This window comes from Drosophila takahashii, chromosome X (genome assembly GCF_030179915.1).
Source record: "Drosophila takahashii strain IR98-3 E-12201 chromosome X, DtakHiC1v2, whole genome shotgun sequence".
In the NCBI taxonomy this organism is placed as follows: domain Eukaryota; kingdom Metazoa; phylum Arthropoda; class Insecta; order Diptera; family Drosophilidae; genus Drosophila; species Drosophila takahashii.
In genome coordinates this window covers 6,504,553-6,528,412 of record NC_091683.1, presented here as the reverse complement: position 1 = coordinate 6,528,412, position 23,860 = coordinate 6,504,553, and positions in this window count along the sequence as shown.

The window sequence follows — 23,860 nt, the reverse complement described above, 5'->3', positions numbered from 1 at the left end:
TTCATTCTTCAGTTTCCTATAGTTGGGCGTAATCCCCGCAGTGGGTTAACAAAGTGGATACAGTAATATGAAATCCTTGTTCCGGGGTTACTCAGGACATCCCCCCCTACAGTCGCCCCCTCCTTCTTATCCTGTGAGAAAATTTCCAAAGGGTTGCCAGCACACAGCGGCAATCTTTGGTTTCTTGATTAAAAAAGTAATTAGAAAACTAAATGAAAGTTTTACGCAATGAGCAAGGAGTGCGAAAGGAAGGGGCGTAGGAAGAGGGGGGACCAAACAAAGTTTTTCGGGTAAAATGGGTAAATAATGTAAACCGAAATGACTGTACATGCGAGTAGTAGTTATTCACACCCCCACACACACGCATGCCTTTGTTCTCGATTCTCCATTCTCCTTTCTCCTTTCCCCACTCTCCTTTCTCCGAAGGATGTGCGAAAGGGGTGAGCACTTTTTGGGTGAGGAATGTGTCCTGTAGGGTTCACTACATCCACATACATAGCCAAATGAACACATACGAGTACATATAACACACTCACATGTGAAAAGGGGGTGGTGGTTGGTCACATGGCTGAGTGGGTGGGTGTCGGTGGTTTTTGGGTGGTTTTCACCCACCCGGCATCTCACATACGCTCGCGCAATAAATGTTTTCGAATGTCATTTGCTGCAAAGATGGCGACCATTAATATGGAACGAAAGGATTTGTTTTAATTTTGTTGCCCGTAGCAAAGTTGCGATATGTGTGCGGTGGTGGGAGGGGGGTTGTTCAACAATAGTTGTGGGAGGGGGTTGGGTTTCCCCCTCCCCTGCACAACAATATATAGGTATATATACATATATTAAGATATGTGGAGCTTACATATGTAAGTAGGTGGAGTCGCTGCTCCTTAGATTGAGTAATTAAATGGCAAAAATGTTGAATAGCATTCACTTCGTGGATTGGTAATGGTCCCTAAAAGGATTTTAGGCGTGGCTTGTCCCTTCAGAACTCTAAGAATTAATCAAGATTTATAGCCACCTTAAAAAAACATATAAATAAACAAATTTTTGTAAGAAAGTCTACCCATATAAATAAAAACTATTAAATAATATGAAAACATAATTCTTAATCAATTTAATTAAAATTTCTGAAGATGTAATGATAGTTAAAAGAAAAGTAAAAATAATTGCATTTTTCATTTTAGAAATATTTTCTCTGATTTATGATTGTTTGATAAAGTAACAAATTTTGTTACTTGGTTTTTCGTAAGACTTGGTTTTTTGTTAGACCAAAATATAAATATAAAATAAAATATACAAATATAAAATAATATAAAATATTTTATTTAATAAACTTAACAAAAATCCTATTACATTTTTGTTCAACTCTCCAGAATAATTTATTAGAATAAACAAAGCGGCGGCAAGCACTCTTCACATTTTGATTATAATTTGTTTATTTTCTGCGAACCAAAGACCAATGACCAATTAATTCAAGGATGCTCGGCAGTGGATATCATGTGTATATATAAATCCACTCATTAATTCCGCCCCTTCAGGGCTAAGGATATATGGACGTTACCCCTGGCAACATTTAAGTCCCTTTCGAGGACCCACCACCCCCTTTTCACCCCCGCTATAAAGATGGTGCGTGCCTGTTGTCCCATAACGGATATTTGCGTTGTCATATCAAAGTCCCATATGGCCCGTAAACGGCGGCGCAAAGTGTCATCAAAGCCTAGAGGCAAATCGCAGATATATACAGATATATATATCTAGATATATACGTACATACATATAAAGACGGACACATAAAGGCTGGGGAATAAACGAGATGTGATAATAAAATACAAAACCAATAAAGGAAAGAGCTCTTTACACTTCACTTGCTCACCAAGAGTCGTTTGGGTTCCTGGGTTCCTTCTGGGTTCCCCCGATATACCCCATATAATACCATTCTAAAGATGGGTGCCGCGACTTCCGCCGCATGTCAAAGAACGAGAAGGCCTACGGTTATTCCAATGAATTCGCGGCATGGCCAAAAATCCCCCATCTTCTCACTTTTAGCCAACGGTGCGTTACTTTTTTTTTTTTTTTTTGTGGGTGGAGGTTTCATCTGGATCATCATTTTTTATTTTCCGCTTGGGCCCCGGCAGGCGAATGTGGAAAAGTACCCAACTCGACCAAATGCCAATGATGGTTTGCCCTCACCGCCAAAACGTCCTTAAAAAGTGTATACGTGTATGTGCCACTTTTATATTCGCTATCAGCCATTTAGCCACACTCACACTCGCACAGGGAAAATAAAAGGCACTGAGGAAAATTATTAAACATATTTTTAAAGGTTTCCAAAATAACAAAGAAATAGGTAAACTTTCGTTAAGTGTAAAAAACACACATAAAATAATAGTAATTCAAGAAACATTTTCATATTCAACGTTTATAAATCAATATATTTATTTTTAAGATGGTTTATTATGACAAATACTTACAATACATTAATATACTTATTTAAATAAAATTGAAAAATTAAATAAAATTTGAATATAGATATATTTTGACAGTGCACAACCCAGCATCCTCCCCCGATTTCTCCCCCTCGACTACAGTACACATTCATATGTCACCTCCAACCGAAACTCCACCCACTTCGGTCCGTTTTTACGGCCGTACTCTCGTCCTTTGGCCTGTCCGCCCGTTCTGCCGTCAACTGTCAAGTTTAGTGATGCCTGCCTTTGCTGTCAAGGATATACATACACGCTCCAGGATAATATAATGCACGGCATCTGTTTATTGGGTGGGGATGGGTATGGGGGGAGGTTGGGATGGGGGCTTCTTCATCGCCCACGACTTCCTCTGCTTTCTCGGATGGCCTGCCAACCGATAACAATGGAATTTATCGAAAATCAATGCAAGAAACGATCAGTATATCATCACCGAAAAAAGTTTCGCAACAACAAAAGGCTTTGCAAACAATAAAAAGTGTGGCAAGCGATGAAAAATAAACTTGGAAGCCCCAGGTTCCTTTACTTGTATGACAACTCATCGATATATTTGAAAGTTTCTATTTCACTTTAAATTCCATAGAAGAAATAATAAACTAGAATTAAATTGTGTAACTTTGACTTGAGTTTTTCAATTCATTCACTAAAAAATATTTAAATCACACTGATTCTTACAATTTTAACGGAAAATATCAATCTAAAGATAACTTCCGATAATCACCGATAAACATTTTTCAATTTTAAGTTGTTCAAGTCAGCTTACTCGTAAGACTTTCCGATTTCTTAACCATTCATTTAAATTGTTCTTATTATGCTATATGATTTGTGTATATCACTATGGACGGCAGTCCATGTAGTGACGAAGCGCACCAGGAGAGTGTGCGAAGGCGACTACTATTATATAGCCGCAAAATTGAAAATCGGCAGTGATAGTCCGATCGTAATGAGTAATACACCAATCGAAAGGTATTGCAAAAACTTAAAGGATTGCATACCAAGACTTTAAGAAAATCAATTGGCTTGGGAGAGAGAGCGGTGAAAGTAAAAAATTGAAAATTTCGAAATTTGGAGCTGTTGGGGCCGGTGGGGATAAATGCCCCCTCGCAATGTTTTAGTTGTATTCCTCTTGAAAATACCCGTCGAATGAGGGATCATTTGTCAAAATCCGACTCTCCGTTCAAAAGTTATAGCCAAAATAAGATTTTCTTCTTCTTCCCAAAATGAAAATTAATTTCTGTTTGTCCACTTGTCCACTTGTCCAAAACATGTTTTTTAAGTTTTGAAAATTTTATATGACGTTCATCACATCGATATAAAAAACTTTTGTTCTACCACTTTTGGAAAAACTCGCTAGTTTAGCGGGAAAACAGCTATAAATAGCTAAAAATCGGAAAGCCGTAACTTCTATACTACTAAAGCTACAGACTTGTGCTGCATCTCGTTTGAAAGGTATTTTTAAATGCTATAAACGCCTTCTATATGCAATTTGTGTAAATGTAATAATTAAAAAAATATGAACAAAAGACAATTTTTTAAAACTTTTTTTTTAGCTTTTTTTATTTTTCTCAAAAACGGCTCTAACGATTTTCTTTAAAACCTTAAACTGTATAGCCCTTGAGATTCCTTAAATTTTGGTATATAACACATTACTGTAAAAAGTCACGTTTAAAAGTTATTTTTATACGAAAATAGCCACTTTTGCCAGCTGGAACAATTAACGCTCCCTGAGTATTGAATTTTGTGGGAGGGTATCCGAACTGTATTTTAGGGTCATGGAATCAGTAAATTTGCACTTAAGAGTTCCATATAGGAATCTTTTGTTCTACGACTTTTGGAAAAAGCCGCTACTTTAGCGGGAAAATAGCTAAAAATGGCTAAATTTCGTTAGTTTTTAAGTTCTACACTACTAAAGGTACAGACATGTGCTATACCTCGTTTAAAAGGTATTTTGAAATACTTCAACGCCTTTTTAACTTAATTCGTTAAAATACAATAGTTTAAGAATTATGATTTATGACCAATTTAAATTTAAATGTTTATATTAGCACCTATGAGAGCAAAAGTAAACAAACAAAAACTTCTGATATCAAATAAAAACACCTCTTAACGAGGTAAAAAACTAGTGACGATCGCACCTTCAACGTACAAAAGTTCTGATATCAACTTTTGTGACGAAAAATAATTTTAGATGCGACTAAATAAGTACGCTACCTAAAATTTATTCATTCGGCACGCTAAAACAGAAAAACATTCGTGTAGATATTAAATATTTGCTAAAGCGGGCCGAACGAGTAAATTTTAGGTAGCGTACTTATTTAGTCGCATCTAAAATTATTTTTCGTCACAAAAGTTGATATCAGAACTTTTGTACGTTGAAGGTGCGATCGTCACTAGTTTTTTACCTCGTTAAGAGGTGTTTTTATTTGATTCTTTATTAGTTCCCCTCCTGATTACCTGGTAAGTGCTTACCAACCTGCTTACCCGCCACCATCAGTGAATTGGCAAACTCCACGGACCCATTGAAAACGACATTACTTGGGACTTGGGACATTTGGCACCCACCTATCCACCTAACCACCCAACCACCCCCCTTCGAAAGCCCCCGTAAGCGTTTGTCAGTTGCCATTTGACCTGCGTTTTTTGCAGCACCCTGCCTTTCTCCCCCCCTTAAAAAAAAAATAAACCACTCACCTCTGCAACCCCCCAACAATTTTATCTGAAAGGGTGTTTACCTTTAACGCGTGGTATACACGATATGGTCGCTTGTGGGTGGGTGGGTGCTTGGTGTTTCGGCAAATGGGTGGTCCTTGTTCTGGTCCTGGACAGCTTCTGGGTAAATTTTTGAATATATTATATATGCAAAGTATTCGTGAATTGGTTTTTTCGCTTATCCAACTGCCAATTTTCTATATAGAATGTGAGAGTGAGCCGCCTGTCGTAGTTATCTTATGGCAATTTCGCAAAGAGGGCTCACGGCCCATTTTGCACACAGGGAAAAAAAGAAAGCCTGCGAAAAAAATAAAACACCCACCCACCCATCAGACTTTTAACCCCCCGAAGGTCCCAGCTTTTGACGTCAATATCGCCTGTTATTTAAAATGGGTTTCGTTGCTGTTGTTGTTTGTGGTGTTATTGTTACGCTTACGCTTTGCAAAAAAAAAAATAAAATAAAACGACAAAGGGGAGGGGCTGTAAATCCCAAAAAAAAAAAAAAATGAAGAAGACTTGGTGCGGAAGCCAAAGATAACATTTTTGCACAATTCTCTGGTGTCATTTCCATGCACATGCCAATTGATGTGTTTTTACTTTCACCGTTTTCCACACACCCTCACCCCCACCGCCCCCTGAATTTTCACCCTTGGCAACTGACAAACGGAAGGGGAAGAAGACGAAGATGAGAAAGCGGGAGCTTAAGATATTTCTCAAAGTATTTATGGAATAACAAATGCCCTGAGGTACAAACAAATACTTTTCAAATAATTCCTTCTTATAACATGTCAAAATAATACTATGCATATTTTCAAATCAGAAAAAGAATTATTTAACCCCTATTGAACTATCGATTGGATTTCAAGCGTCTATATATCTATCATACGATATTCTTTTATTACACAATATAATATTAGTTTTTAACCAAACCTCTAAATAACCAATTTCAAGTAGAAATATGATATTATCTTTAAATATGATCTATTTGTGAAAAGAAAAATATATTTATATTTTTCTTTTGAAATTTTAATTTTAAAAAATATTAAAAACATTTATTCTTACATTAAGAACATTATGCTTTTCTATACTTTTACCTTTTCTGTTTGCCAGACCAACCTCATGATGAACTTTATGCCGTCGAAAGACCTTAAAAACTGAACGCCGCCTCGCAATTGCAATTACCAATCTGAATCACATTTGTGCGTCCATTGCGGATTGCTTAACTTCGATAAGAAGTCGAGAGGAAAAAAGTAGAAAAAGTAAAAAAAGCTGAAAAACAGAAAAACGCTCGATAAGCCATGGATGGTGGGTCAAAAGTCGGAGGGAAGGACTCAATTGCAATCCGTCGATGGCCTCCAAGTGGCACTTCACATGTCCCGCGAACTCGCTCGGGAAAGTAAATGAAAACTCAATTGATTTATGATACATTTTCCACAGCCAACAACTCACTTCGTCTCGTTTCGTTTGGATTTTTTTTTTTTGGGCCACTTGCGAGTCACGTTTAGATTTATTACCTTTAACATTTCTCTGCGCTAACAAGTTTATCCCGCCGATGAGGGGGTCGAAAAAAGAAAGGGGTAGGCGGGGGGCCTTGAGGGGCGTAGGGGGTGTGTGTGGGTGGGGGGGTGTGCATACAAAGCGAGTGCATAAATGCTAACGAACTAACTAACCCACGACGACTCTCCATGACTGACTATCCATGTAGCTGAAGGATTCATGTGTGTGCCAGCCTTTTAGGGTGGACACAATCAGCAAGTGCACCTAAAATTATTTAAGATCTAGATCTCAAACTAAAATAAACGTAATATAAATATATATTTAGAAAAGTGATCATTAAATGTAGTAAATAAAAAATAAACTAAATTCAGGAAAGTCGAATAATATTTATTAATTTAAGTATTAGAAAATCAGATAATTATAATAACATTTAATATTTGGTGATAATTTTAACGAGACCATTTATGAACCCTATAGTATCAAAAACATTAAACTTCGAAATCAGGTATTTTTAAATCAGATAAAATATAATATTTTGTGATGATAGTAAGAAACCTCTTTAAAACCACTGTTAGATCAATTTAAATATCAAAATCATTGAACTTATGGGGGTTATTTAACATAATTGTATATAAAAGAGGTGCTTTAATCCATATTTGAGAGGTCCACCCTGTCGTACACTTGTGTTAGTGTGTGTGTATCCCTATAAACGTCGTCCTCAATCACATGTCAAGCAACACGCTTTGCGGTGTTTCATTTTTGTGCGAGGACCTCAGCGGGCAGGGGCGGGATAAGAGGGGGAAGGGGGGAAAGGGGGCTTAAGGGGATACTGTCATGGGGACAGTCAAATACATATGAGATAGAGACAGAGACACAGAGAAAAGAGGGAGAGCGAAAGCGTGGACGTGAGAGAGAGGGAGAGAGGAGAGGAGTAGGCGAATATGTATTGCCAATCCTTATATACCACATACACACATATATATTTATATACTGTGCATATATGCCCCATGTGTGTGTGTCTGAATAGTATTGCTCTTTTGTCCTAGTTGGGTCCTTGCTAACCGCAACCACCGCCCACCCATGTCCTCCTCCAGGACTCGAACTGAGGACAGCGCTGAGCATTCCTGTCGCTTCCACTCATGTAAGCAAAATAAGTGAAGAAGAAAAAAAACAAAAGCAAAACAACTGAACAGAAGAGGAAAAACAAAAAAGAAAGCTAAAAGCGTAGAAGAGTAGAAGAAAAGGCAAAAGGAGACCGCTGGCAAGGACCAGACACAGACACAGATGCCATGTCAGGCCAGGCCAGGCAGCACCTGGACGGACTGGCTGCCATTTCTTGCAAATATCCAAAGGATCCAATCTCCTTCCCCTTCGAAATGGCAGGGCTTTTGCACTGAACACAAACACTTTCCGGGTGATATTGGAAAAATAAAATTTTCGCCAATTTTCTCATTTTTTATAAGGGCAAAAAAATAAAATGTCCAGATTTGAATGCCAATCGATAGGAAATTTAACAACGAGTTCAGAAAGGTATGACAATCCATATTTGGATCAATATTTCCATTGTTATGGTAAAAAAACGAATAATTTTTTTGTGAAAAATCAAAATCTGATTTTTTGGCAAAAAATATCATTTTTTTCTTTTAATTGTTTTGCTGTAACTTGGCCAAAAATGGTCCTAAACCAAAAATACATACTGTTTTGAACAGATAACAAAAAAGGAAATAAATCCATGACACATTCCGGGTGATATTGGAAAAATAAAATGTTCGCCAATTTTCAATTTTTTTTTAAGGGGGTACAATCATGATTTTTTACGAAAAATTGCAAAAAAATAAAATGTCCAGGTTTTAACGCCAATCGATTGGAAACGTAATAACGAGTTCAGAAAGGTATGACAATCCATATTTGGATCTCTATTTCCATTGTTTCGGCAAAAAAACTAAAATTTTGGGGGAAAAATCAGGGTCTGTATTTTCTGTAAAAAGATGAGTTTTTCTTAATGTTTTTTTGCTGTAATTTGGTCAAAATGTATCCTAAGGTAAAGACACGCACTGTTTCTATAAGTATCTTAAGGCTTTTCTTTAAGTGTGGCGAGTTTCGTGCCCTGGCCATCGAACACGAGCTCTGTCCTCCAACTGTCCTACCATCGTATACCCCAGACCCTCTCCACCCCCACCGCTTTTTTGCTGCTATATATACATATATGGGTGTACATATACATATGTATAGGCGCCTGCATGTGGGGACAACTTTTGAGTGCCAGACAGCGACCGGCAGAGCAACAATAAATGGAGGAGGATGGGGATGGTGAGCAAATTGAGTGGGCGAGGAATTAAAATTTCAACATGACTGCCGCCATGATGCTTCGCTGGCCACACACACACACATACTCACACAAGAGAAAGGGGTGGGAGAAAGCAGCAGCACACACATGTGAGCCTGGATTTAACTTATACTATATGTGTGTATTTGTGGGGGTGGACAGGACATTTTCCGAGGGGGCGGGGGGTTGACAGTTGCTGGCGGGTGGGTTTTTGGCATTTGCTGTCACACACACACACATACATAATCCCCACGTATGGCAGTGTGTGTGTGTGGGTGAGCTTGAATGGGTCTACTTTCACAGTAAGTATCCAGTGAAGCGTTAGGACTCGGCAGCCATGATGTCTTTTGTGGCCATCCGGCAGCGACATCCTCAACGGGGATGTTCCATGCGGGTGTGTGTGTGTGTGTGAGCCCCACATCACCCCCTCCCCCTTTTGCCGCCCACTTTTGCCTGGCCCTGCTCCTTTGGGTAAGCTGCTACCAATGATGCTGCTCCCCACGTCAATAGGTGGCTGAATCTGTAAGTGCACAGTAAGAAATTAGTTTCTATTATTATATAAGTGAGAAATAAAATATTTAAAAAAATGGTATGTCTGTCAGAAATATTAATTTATGAAAAATCATTTATAAAAGTGTTAAAAAGTATGGTTTAAATATTTTGTCATCTTATTTAAAATGCTTGTTTCTAAACAAAAAATACATTAAACAAAATATGAACAGTAATTCTTATTTATTTATTATAACATTATGAAATTTAAAATATTTTTCAATCACCAATTTTAGTACTCTTTTTTCTTAGTGTATGTATATGTTGGCCTCCCTTTCCCCGCCATTTTACTTACTCCCCCATGGGTAAACGCGTGCGTGTAAGCCTCGATATGCCAAAAATTTAACTTTAAATTGATTGCATTTTTTTGTAGCTACTGCTCTTGGGCCTTCATCCTCGCATCTCTCGTTTGGGATCTTAAGATGATGATGATGATGATGCGTGGCCAAGTTCATTTTATATATTACCGCCGGGCCTCAACTGAGCAAACATTTTTCGAATGCCTCCCCAAAGGTTAACCTCCTCACATTGCATCCTTGTATCCTTGCGTAAACGTAAACCAAACTATTCGCACGCTTTGTGTTAGATCAAACACATTCCAAATCATCTTGGCATAAATTCTGGAATTTTCTAGCCCCTTAATGGAAGAGAAACTAAGGAATTATTTTCGGTTTCGGGGGAAAGTTATGTTCTCTTTTGGGCTAAGAAGAAATTAAATTAAATAAATTATTGTCTTAGGCAACAAATTTAAATTCTTTTATTAAATTTATACTCTTTAAATCACTAATAAATCGCAAAATATTAAAAACATTAAAAACATCTAGCCTTATCTATTTGAATAGCAAAATGTAATCCCAAGTTTACCTGATAAACAAATTAAGCAAAGATACTTTCCCCGCCTCTTCAAAATCTATTTTCCATACCACAGTATTATATATGAAATCTGTTTTGCCAGACAGGCGAATCAATCATTAGCAGGCAGACGACTCCTTCCAAAATAGAAAATAGGAAAATGGGAAAAAGGGTTGGCCAATCCACCGCAAATGAAGAGGATCTCGCTCGTTAGGATGCGCCGGAAAGTGCAGCCTGTGACCCTCGACCCTCGAGAACCCGAGCATCGAACCCCGAACCCCCGGAATCGGAATCCTCCCTCCCTATAGATGAACCACAACCGACGGATGAGACCCTCATCTCAGTGCTGTGTGTTTGTTGTTTGCATATTAATGTTGGCTTTTGTATCTGTTCCACCGGCAACCGGCAGCTCTCGAATTTTGATTGCGAATCTGCGGATTAAGGTATTTGCGCACGTATAATTAATTGGATGGCACGGCTGGCAGTTCTCGCTGTTCGGCTACCGGTGCACGTGTCCCGTCTATAGACAAGATACACTATACTATACTATCCTGTCCTTAATGGGTGGGGACTTTTGGTGCATCACAGCGGGATATGCAACCGCAAATGCAAACGGAATTTGCATTGAGACCGAATCCTTATCGGATTACTCTGCGATACTTAAAAACTAGTTGATAGGGGTTTTCCAGTTTCAATAATTTTAAAAAGGTTCTAAATATATACTAACCCATATAACATGAAAGAAAAACAGTATAGTATCCTTTTGATTTAAGGATAATATTTTAATTAAATGTATTTCTGATTTTTATGAGAACTTCATTGATAATAAAACAAAATGTATTCTAAAAACCAGATTAAATAAATGCAATTTGATTATTAAAACAATAAATAAATAACTCGGTAAATACTCATCTTTATCTAATCTTTGTATCATTTATTAAACCTAAAAATATAATTCGATTTAATGATTAAACCTTTAATACCTTGAAAGTAATTAGCCACCCCTGCCCTTGCCTTGCCGATTTAAATAATAATATTTATCAAATCTTTAGTAAGTCACTTTTTAGAGAGCATGAATCGTTGTAGCATTTTAACATTAATCCATTTATTAACTGAAGCCCTAAAAATATAATATTTTTTCGCCACACATTTCATTCCGCTGCCGAATTTTCGAATGCAAATTGCGAGCGGCGACATTGACATATTGGGAAGCACGAAAAGCAGTTGCAGATACAACAAAAAAACAGATTCAGATACATGTGCAGATAACAAAGTGTGCAGAGCCAATTTCGATACGCAATCAATAATTCTAATCAAGTGCGATTGGCAATTGGCAATAGAGGCGGCTGATGCATAAAAATCCCGCGCCAGCTTCCTTTTCCTTTGTTGCCGCTGACTTTTGTCTCTTCGATTTTTAGGTGCCCATAAATATCTATCACCTCTCGGCAATTTCTATCTCTGGCGACATGACCGTAAAAACACGATAGCAGCTCGTTTGTCCATGGGGGTGCCAAGTGCCCCCTTTCAGCACTGAAAAAAATATTTTTAGAAATATTTTACGGACCAGTTTGGCCTTTAAAACGTATAACAATTATTTTCATGTAAAATCTGCGAATTATAATAATCATTTAAAAAATATATTCTTTATAAATTATTTTTGCTTTTGGAAAGTGCAGCCGTCCCTATAAAATTACGAATGATTAAAGAATTACAATTTAATTTTATTTATTTTTTTTATTTTTGTTTTTGAAATGAACTGAAGTTCTTAAAAATTAAAATGCTAAAATTATGAGTGATCCAAAAACTATACTTAATTTTAAAAAACCTAAAATTCAGGCACCCATTTCTAGCAGTGTACCGGCACACTATCTCTTCGTGTCACACGCAAAAAAAAAGGGTAAGGCCAACAACAACGGGACCATCAACTGCCATCGTTTCGGTATGTAAATCAACTTTCATTGTTCGACAGCCCGGCCGCGACAGAATCACATTTGAATGCTTACAAAATAATAAATTATCAAACAAAAAAAATTCGCAGCATAAGGGCAGACCGAAAAAAGCGAAATTGCAGTGGCGAAAAAAAGGATATTGTATTACCCCCTAACCCTATAGAGCCCATGGGTGGTGCAGGCACCCCAGAAAAAAAAAACGAAAACCTTAACCCATTCCAATATTTTTACCCGGTAGCATTTGCATGCTGGGGAGGAAAGGGGTGGCTAATGGAAATTTGACACACAAATCTCATATAAAACAAAAAAATGCAAAATGCGCATTTGTATCTATTGTTGTTGTATCTCTGTATCTTTTTTTGCATCAGCGAATCCCTCTATCTGTCTGAACTCTCGATTTTCGATTCCCGACGATCCGCCCGTTCGACGTTCAACGTAATATATGAAATTTCGGGGCGAGAGAGCATAAATCGCAGTGTTGCCAAAATGGGATAACAACCTCGGATAAACATGACACCCAACTGTCAATAGATATTTCGCGGTTGTTTCCATTATGTTGCACCCGAGTCTCACAGAAACCCGAACAAAAATTCAAATCTGAACGAATGGATGAGCATGCAGCTATTTGATTTATGTCAAAATTCAAACGACCAAACTCCACCCCTTCTATTCCATTTTTTTGTTGTACTTCGTATTTTTACTTTGGTTTCGATTGGATTCTTCGTCTTTGGCAGGCGAGATTCTTATCATTAATCAAGGACCTCGTCAATAAATGTCAGCGTTGTGAAATTTCAATTTCACACCGAAACAACCTCGACATTGGCAATTGTCAATTGTCAGTGTTATCGTTATCGCTTGCCTTCTATCGCTGGATTGACATCTTTATTGGGCCAAAGGAGCAATCGGCAGTCAGAAGTCCTTTGAATAATGTGCTGAGAGAAAGCCATTTACTAGCGGGGTTTTATTAGATCATTTTAAGTGTGTTCGCTTAAGGATAGTACATGTTTTTAAGGAAAATCTTTGATTATTATTTATCGATACAATTATCGACTATAATCGTTGATGAATTTTATTTCTAATATTACTATAGGTTCTCATTATTAATATTATTTTATTAAAATAAAATGGATATTCAGATTTTCCGTGTATATTGTTTAATAATTTTCAATATCTAACTATTTAATTAAATATATTTTTTGATATACATTTTTTTTTACAAAAAATTAGGGAAAATTTAAAAAAGAACTTCAAATAAATTATAGCTCAGTCTTTTGAAAATTGATATCTTGCCTTAACTTATCAGCTTATCAAGGCTATTGATAAACGTTAAACCCGTTGAGTAATTAATTATGGCGAAGGCAAAGAAAATTGACGAGAAACCAGTTGAAAGCGGGCCACACCCTTTGGCCAATACCAATGCAGTTGTACATACACGCGGGCCACACATGAAGCTCACATTATTGAACACACACGAGACAAGGCGCTAACAATTGCCCACCCACCGCCCCCATAAACCCCCTTTCCACCCACCCCCTCGCTTTTAGCCCACTTGGTAGCCACAATTGCGAAACTGGCGAAACGGGCTGAGGCTTTGCAATTAGGAGGAGCCACGAAGTCCTCGTCGAGCCATCGTCCTCGTCATCGGTCGTCGTCTAAACAGAGAAAAGAGAACAGAGACCAAAAGATGGGGGAATAAGCACTGGGAGAAATCTATTTAATTGATACCCTTTTCCAAAATAAAATAAAAAATATAATTTTGTTGGAAAAAAGACAAGATCTTTCGATTCTTTGTTTATCGACAGAATAATCGAAATAAAAATGTTTCGATATATTTTTCTTCAATTTAACATTCTTTTAGATTTAAAAAAAATGTTCCTTCTGAAATTACTTTTAATTTAAAAGTTTTAAAATATACACAATATTTTTAATATATGAAATATTCTTTTAAGTTGAAAAAAATTATTTAAATCAATAACTTTTTCTCTGTCACTTTTTTTTCTGCGTGTAAAAGCGGAATGAAGAACAGGGACGTGGAGCATGAGAATCTGAAAACTGGGAACATGGCCATCGCCGGCGCTATATACTCGTACTTAGCCATAAACTTTGGTTGCTTGCAGTTAAATTACCACACATGCCACGCCCACCACACACACACAGACGCCCACAATAGCCCACCAATATACGTTTATACATATATAAAAATATCTATGTGTGTGGGCCGCCAATTAAAAGCGGCATTAGAGCAGCGGCAGCCGTAGCAAGAAAATGCCCAAAAAGATCTGCCGAAAATTCAGCCAAAAATGGGTGGTGGGCTTAAGGGGGGTGGGGAATGGGGAATGGGGAATGGAAAGGGGTAGAATATACGTAAGCAGGGGGCATATGCGAAATCTTCTAACCATAAATTGCCGAACCAAAAACTTCAACAACACAAAAGTTCCGAAAAGCCACAGGAGTCGAGGGATATGAGGGGTTGGGGCAATCCACATCTGGCACATCCGCAAGATGCGACATGCGCTAATGAATCCCCCCTCTAAAGAAAGGCGGCTGTGAACCAGGTGGTCTGCCTAAACTACTATTTGAACTTATATCCCAGAACCAGAACCCCACTGCTGCTCAGCCATAACAATGCGTCCAATCGAAGTCGAGTTGAGAGAACGCCCCTAAAATCCAAAATCCAAGGAGGTTTGTGCCCAAAAAGGGTTACACTTATATGGGTGTACAGGTTATGGCAGTGCATGCATATAACTCAGCTGTTTTAGAAGCCCAAAAATATTGTTTCACATGATTTTAATTTTGACAAGAAGTGAAGGACCTGAGGAAATTGGATATTTAATTAAAAAAGTTATAGCCATCAAAAATTTTCACAAGAAATACCAAAAATAAAGGATATTAATGATGATGGTGCTAGCATAAAAGACAAAAGTAATAATTTTTTGTTTTATGTTTTCTTTATCAGACATCTAGAATTAAGAAATAATTTTAATTTAAGTTTCTTTATTAATATAGTTTTAAAGAAATAAAATAATGGCTTGTATACAACTTAACTATTAGCTCAATTATATATTCTTTATAAACATATAACATAAATCTATAACAAAACTTAACATTTTACAGAAATCAAAGGCAATGGCCAAACTAGTAAAGCTACATGATTCAAATTTTTACCAAGTATTCCTACTAAAGTATATATTTTTGCTGGGAACTCATTTCTCCCCAAGTGAATCCAATCAGCTCCAAATAAATATTTGTAAAATATGATATAGGCTAAAAAGCTTTTCCCTAAAAGTAATTTTCCTCATAGTAATTAATAACGATTGAGTGCGAATCTCAGGGGTTATTTGTTTTCGAATCCCCCAGTGATTTCTGTAGGCAAAGGAGGAATATTTAATAACCCGTGTGTGTACGTTTATATAATGTCTATACATATATGTTGTGTGTGATTGATATGGCCACTGTCCGATTCGCGGAGGAGTAAGACAGAAGTGAGTTGATAAATAACTGCTGGAGCAGGACCAACCCTAATCCAAGTGCACACATACATTAGCCGAAATACACATACATAGGGGACAGCCACACACACACACATGTGGCACTCCAACCCCAAAAACACGAAATTGAAAAGATAAACTTTTGCAGCCCAAAAACAACTGACAGAACCCAAAAAAGGGGAGCTCACCTGCCATCCCGAAAAATACCATCCCCCCTTTTGTATGTGTATATATAGGAGTATATATGTATGTGTGTATTGGCAATCGGTTCGAGTTGCGCGTGTGTTCCACTTGGTTTTGCAATGCCACTGATAACAATTCCCACCCACGCACACAGCTACAGTCACGTATGTACATCACATGATAAATGACAATCGGGAGGAGAGGGGGAGGGTTTCTCCTGGATATGAAAGGACCAAAGGATATGTCGGCCCCAACTACGAGTTAGCTAAATCAACAGCGAAACGAAAGCCACCCCAGCCAACAGAGCCGAAACATTAATAAAACTTTGGCTGCCAGCGTCCAAGTTGTGCTACTGCTATACCACCACACACACACCTTCCACAAAACCCTTGACTATCCACATACACTGGGGGAAAAGCTGGGATCATATGCCATATTCGTAAGGCATCAGAAATAAAGAATTCTTTACTTTCAAAGTGATTTAATATAATTTCTTTTTAGAAAAAGAAAAAATATTGTGTTTTACTAATAAAAACTAACCAAGAAATATCAAAATATTTCGAAGTTAAGTTTAAAATTTCAATCTAATATTTTAAAAAAATTTCAATTACTTTTTTTTTACTTTAAATTGTACTTTCTTTAACTTAAATAAAAATAAATCAAAATATTAAGCTATAATATTCTGATTAAGTATTTGGTCAACACCGGACCCATTTTCGCTCAGTGTAGGGCAGACACTAAACTGATACTCAATTATCCACACCCACACATGCAAATAGAGTGAGAAGGCGAGATGGAAAGAGCGAGCGCAAGGCATATGTACTCTCATATGTATTGTCTCTCCTCCTGCATACGTCTATATGTATATATATTTGCATGTGTGTGTGTGTCTGCGGGGGTGAGTGCGAGTGTGAGTGTGTATCCTGGCAGCCATTGCCATTGCCATCGGTTGTCCTTAGGCTTCGTTGCCCGCTCAGTGGCCAAAACCGCCGTGCTAAACAATCTGAGCCCCGTTCGACGCTGATTTTTGAGAGTTGAGTTGGCCCACTTAAGAGACCACCCACCCACACACACACATGCAAATCCCTCGAATCCTTGGAGGTGGGCATCTGTATGTGTGGCGAATGCCTGCGCATGTTCACCGCCTCTGAAGACACGTGACCAATGGAGTTATTTTAGCCCAAGACATCCGAAATAGCCAAGTTTATTGTGGTCTTAAGGAAATTGATTAAATGCGAGATTGCCTAAGTTAAGCATGAAAGGGTTGTAAAATCAACAAATGGAAAAGCTTCAGGGGGTTACAATTTTAAATCAAAACTTAAATATCTGGAGAATTTTTTGGATTTTTCAAAACTGTATAACATTGCTTATGCTGACAATAAAAATATACAAAAACTCTTTTTTTGCGGGTTTTCAGTCATAATTTGGACAACTGAAGCCCCACAGGCAAAAGAGCGACTGTTCTGAGCAGCTAACAACCTAAACTAACAATCCACATCATTTGTGAAAAAATTTAATTTTTGACAAAATTTTGCAAATTTTGTAAGGGGTTACATCATGATATTTTGCAAAAAATGGCTAAAAATTAAAAGTTTCAGATTTAAATGCAAATCGATTGGGGACTTAATGACGAGCTCATAAAGGTATGGCATTCCATATTTGGATTAATATTCCCATTCTTACGGCCAAAATACTGATTTTTTAGGGTGGAAAATATGGAAAGAATTTTTGACAGAAATAAACATATTTTTTCGGTTTTTCAGTCGTAATTTTGACAAATCAAGGCCTACAGTTAAATGACCGACTGTTTTGAGCAGCTAAAAACTTCAACTAACGATCCCCATCGCTTTTGGGAAAATTTAATTTTTCACCAATTTTTGCATTTTTTACATCACAATTTTTTGCAAAAAATTAAAAAATTTTAAACTTTCTATATTTCAATGCCAATTGATTGGGAATTTAATGACGAGCTCAGTGAGGTATGACACTCCATATTTAAATCAATATTTCCATTGTTTCGGCCAAAAAACTAATTATTTTAGCGAGAAACGTTCGGGATCTTTTTCTTTTGGTTTTTTTGCTGTAACTTGGCCAAAAATGGTCGTACACCAAAAATGAAAACTGTTTTGAACAGATAACAAAATAATAAATAAATCATTAACACTTTTCGTGTGATTTTGGGAAAATAAAATTTTCGCCAATTTTTGCATTTTTTATAAGGGGTGATTTTTTTCAAAAAATGGGCAAAAATTAAAAGTTTCAGATATAAATGCAAATCGATTGGGAATATAATTACGAGCTCAACGAGGTATCACATTCATTATTCTGACCATAATTGGCCATCATGTCGGCTAAAAAACTATTTTAAGACCCTTTCTATAGATCAACGTAGGTGTAATTTTTTCTTAACCTGTTTTTTTATTGCTTTTAAGTTTCTCAATTATATTTCTAATAAGTACTAGAAAACCAGGAATATCCTTTCGTAATCCTTTCCTCTCGGTTCTTAACCCTTGAGCTCGTTATCAATTATGCAATGGACACTTGAAGTTTGTCTGATTTGGCAAAGGACCGCGGCACTAGGTGTCCCGGGGTCTTCAGGGTTCGAGGTCCTTGGTCCTTTTGCTCTGGGGTTATGACGGGGTTATGCCGCTCGCGGCATGAGCGAAAACATCTGCCCCGGTTTCTGTTTCTGTTTTGGTTTCTGCCTCGGTTTCGGTTGCCTGCCCTCGAAAAAATGCGTTTTATAGAGTGGGAAAATCGGTTGTTCGCTCCTCGCTTGGCTTTGGCTATATGCAAATGAGATGGGTGCGCTTATATTTATGAAAAGTAAAATATGATGCGTACAATCAGTTGTGCCCCAGTATGTATACATACATACATACATAGTATAGCTGTAGCCAACGTAATTGCGGCCAAAAATTGTATGTAGCTTAAGGAGCTGCAGGATTTTGGCAAATGATGATATGGGGGTAAGGCAAAGGCGGGGAGACGGAGGCACAAGAGCGGCTTTTGGATCAACTCGCAACTCGAGAAACGTTATTCCACGCAAACTGCAAACAATAACAATCATGCATAAAATATAAAATATAAAAAAAAAATAATACAGCAGAGGAAGGAGACCCAGAGAGGCGAACAGATTGCCATCGCGCATACGCTGCGTTGTCTGGAAATTGAAAAGTGCTCGCTGATAGACAGAGGCACACGCACCTGCTCACAAACATATAGAAAGATAGCTCTTGGCTGGTTATTTTTGCAAGGATGGGTGCGTGACACGTTGTCGATAGAGTCTCGGGTTTCTCAGGGATCATAAAGGATTTTAAAATAATTTTTATTGCAATGAATTCGTGGTAAAAAAAATACTATAATATTTTCAGGATATTTTTTCTATTAACTGCATTTAATCTGTACAAAAACAACGCAATTTTAAACCTTATTTTAATGCTACCAACTTAATACACGAACCTTTAAAATCAGGGATCACAAAGGCTTTTTAAACGATTTTTTATTTTTCAATAAATTTGTGTTTACAAAAATATTAAAAAATTTAAACGATTTTCCGCATTTTTTAAGTTTGTTTAATTTTACCAATTTAATATTAAAATTTCAAAAATTTAAAATATAAAATTTATTTTTTAAAAACAACTAACGATTGAAAGTCAGCTATGATAAGGCTATTTTTAAGCTGTGCCTCGAAGGCTAAAGATGATGAGGCACATATTTCCAAGGCCCTTTTTAACCAGTCACGAATCCATAACTCACACACTTTCCATCCCTAATCGCCTGTGTACTCGCCGTGCATATACATACATACATATATAGAGTATATATTTTGCATACGCATACCTTGGCACACAAACAAACACTATTATCTGAGGCCATTATGCCCAGATTGATGTGCCATCGAAGGGAGTCGCAGATTGGATCCCCCGAAAAACGGGGTTGTATATCCGCCGCTAGAGGGCGCAGTGGTGGTGGCGGTTGCGGGGTAAAATATGAAGCACACTGCATGCTTGGATGACCCGATAAAAATTCTTCCCCCCCTAGAATTTTCCTTATTCTTTATATTGGATTGTGAACTCCACCTGGAACAACAGCAACAAATAACAAGCCAGTAATAAATGCAAATCATAATCAAGAAGCAATCCGCGGAAACAGAGTATAGGAACTGCCCTTGAAGGCAATGCAAATCCCGTTTGCCAAATTAATTAACCAAAGAATTGACCTGTGTGTCTACCGACTTCTGAAATTTCCAAATTCAACCCAACCCCTTTTCAAAAAAACAGCACTGGGCGTGACAACAATACTGTCCCATAACCCGATTCGACCCGATTTTATAGGTATATATATAAATCAAGCTGGAAATTGCGCAGCGCGAGCGACGACCCTCTTCAAAATATTTAATACCGCAAGTGACCCCTGTCCACCATTTCATCAAAGTCCAATCCTCGGACCTCATTTCCCAGATTCCTCCCCGTACAAATCGCCAGCGAATTTGAGAGAGACAGGGGCTGCGATTAGAAGGGGTTTTCAGGGAGTTAAAACTGATGAGGAAATAAAAATAAATAATGTCGGAGGAATATTACTGATTTAAGGGAATAATGTAAATAAATATATATATCAAGTAAAATAAATTACATAATATAAATAAATACGATAGCTTATTATAGAAACTAGAAATCTTTTATATATTATAAATTAAATAATCTAAATAGAATATAATCCAAATATTAAGAATGAATTGAAACCCTTTAAAGTTTTAACTCAATAACAAATAAATAAATATAAGAATCTAATTTTAATATTTATAAATTAAATAATATAAAAAAATGGTTTATTAAGAATTAATAAATTTTAAACTTATATTAAAATGTTTTTATTTTCTATTTGAAAACCTTGAACATTTATTGGATACTTAGACCCCTGGAAATTTCTTCTACCCTCCGCCACTGGATGGAAATAAGCCGGAAAATCGGGTTGACAACTTGCCCAGATGTCCGCGAACGAATTTACATACTGCGATTCGCATGTCTGTTTGCCCAGAGTGACCGGTGGCCATTCGGAGACCCTTTGGGGTGCAAAGGTTACGCGTGCGCTTCGTTCGTGCCTACATGAGTCGAGGTCCACATCCCCATTCGCAGGACTCTTTCGCATCCTTATGGAAACCACAGGAGCGGAGTGGTGCAAACCACTCGCCGTGGTTCAAAGCTGTCGCCGCGCCCAAAATTCCACAATTTAAGCATGATTTATGAACTAAATGCCCAGTGGTCAGTGGGCAGTGGTCATTGGTCAGCTGGGAATGATTAATCGATGGCAACAATTATCGAATGGGCTTATTTACGAGGGCCAGGCTATATAAACATTTTCGTGAATTATGGAAATGGTTTGAAAAAGGGGTTAAGAAAACAAAGGATTAAAAATAAATATTTAAGAAATATTCTAGTTGATAAAAAAAAGTTAAACAAAAAGTAAATAAATATGAAAAGCTTAACTTAATATTACAAATCTTTTATATTTCTTAAATTAAAGAAGAAAAATAAAATAAATATCAAATTAATAAATGTAAATTTAACTTAAAATAGGTAATATTTTTAGTAATTACACTTTGAATATACTTATTAGTGGTTAATATAAGAGTTTAAATGAGTGAGTCTTATTATTGCCGACGGCATTTACAGTTAAATGTTTTTCCATTATTATTAAAAATAAAAAAAACTGAAAAATAATTAAAAAATTAATAAAAATAAATAAAAATCCACTAGTTTCATTGCCCGAATTAAATGGTTGAAAAAAAGCAAAAAATCCGAGCTGAATCTTAAAGCGATTAAGTAACAGAAGGCCGTGAAAAGCTGAAATGCAGTTGGGATTTTTTCCGTTCTTGTTTTTCGCACACCTCGAATAGCAAATGAAAAGCGGCGGAAAAAAAGGGAAAACAGATGTGACAAGTGCAAGGCAAAAGTGTAAGGACATACGTACTATATAACACACAAACAGTGGGTGTATAATATATATGTGGTAGGTACATAAATATATATATCACGACCTGGTAGCAACGACCTTTGCACAAAAACACACATGGATATCAAGCACTTTTTTCTCGTATTCCTTACAAGGAAACTACATATAAAATATGTAGATTTTATTCCATTGTTATATTGTTTCGATTTCAATGCATATTTTGTGAGGATTTTCCAATTGTTGTGACCGGTTTTCGGGGGGCAATTTCATTAACGAGTTGATTGAAATTTCCATTTCTGTGTGGCAGCTAAAAACCCGTTTCGAAATTTAATCCTTTAGATACATTTTTTTTGGGGCAAACATTTCCACGGGGCATGCAACAGTTAGTGCGCTTTATGTAAAAATCCGGCTTTTATATGGATCCTGGGATCCTTGGATCCTTGGCAGGTGCAAAATGCAGCGGCAAGTGCAAATGAGGCAAATTTCAAAGTCAAGTTTACACGCAGCAAATGCTTTTGTGCATCAACGCTCTCCTAGTTTTCCCCGGCTTTTCCTCGACCTCCCCCTCCCCACGACTTTTCCACTGACTTTTCCTCTGTCTGAGGAGGTCCTGGGCCAGGGCCTTCCCCCTGAATTTCCCCCCCCCACTTGCACCAGTTGCGACTGCATAAGGAATCCCACACTTTATTCACACCATAAGTCAATTTTTTAGAAATAATTATTATACAGGATAACTCACTTAAGTCTTCACTCGCATTAATTTAAAAAAATGTATGTATTTAAAATATACATAATAATAGAAAAAAGAATAGTAAAATACCTACTTTTTGTATTAAAAAAAGTGAAACCAAAAATATGTAGGTACCTAAATATTATCTATATTAATTACATTTAACAATAAATAAATTTTAAACATTAAAATTAAATATAAGTAATAGTAAATACAATTTGTAATGTTCAACTTTTCTTTGGTTTTTTTTTTTTTTGGTTTTTTCGTACGTTTAGTTATAAATTAAAATGTAGAAAATCCAGAACCATTCATAACATTTTGTTACAATTTTATTATTTGTTTCCTTAATTTTCTTATAGAAAGTAAATCGAAATATTGCTAGTATTCTGGCCATAACTGTGCTGGATGCGCTTTAATTTTTTTTCGACAGCGACTTTTCTGGGGCCTTTTATAACACCTTTCGCTGCAGCGACTGTGAATATGTACAAAGTATATATATTCGTACGTATGGCTGCTGGGGGTATAAGAAAATGAACTTTATTTAAGAATGAAAAGGAATGCCAAAGAAGCGTGAAATAAAAATGCACGAATTGTTCTAAATCTGAAGCGGAAAAGTGAAAGTGCATCGCCTTAAAATTGCGAAAAGAGGAAAAATAAATGAAAAAAAGCAGGAGAAATGAGATGAGATGGCGAAAAGGTACTTCAGGAAATCGGATTATGAGTGTTTTTTATTTTGTATTTGTTCAAGGAGTGGCATATGATACTCCATATATCTTTCAGCCGTTATCCTTTATCCTTTGTGCATCCCTTTTGGCTAGCTGGTAAATTGATGTAAAGTTGAAAACTTTCATTTGGCTTTCGTAATTAGTTGGTAGTTGCGAAAAAGCCAAAGCAAAGGATATATATCCTTTACTTTTCACATGTGTACACTCACATATGTATGTGTTTTAACGTCTGCGCGTGTGCGTTAAGCAACAACAACAATTTCGCACACATACGACGCGTCCTGCGAAATGTGTACATAGCAGCCGTCTCTTTCTAGCCACCTCGGAGGCTCTCTTTCGCACACATGTGCGTATTTGTCACGTTTCATACATAAAAGTGGCATGTTACGTGGGTTTTTTTTTTGTTTTGCGAGGGGG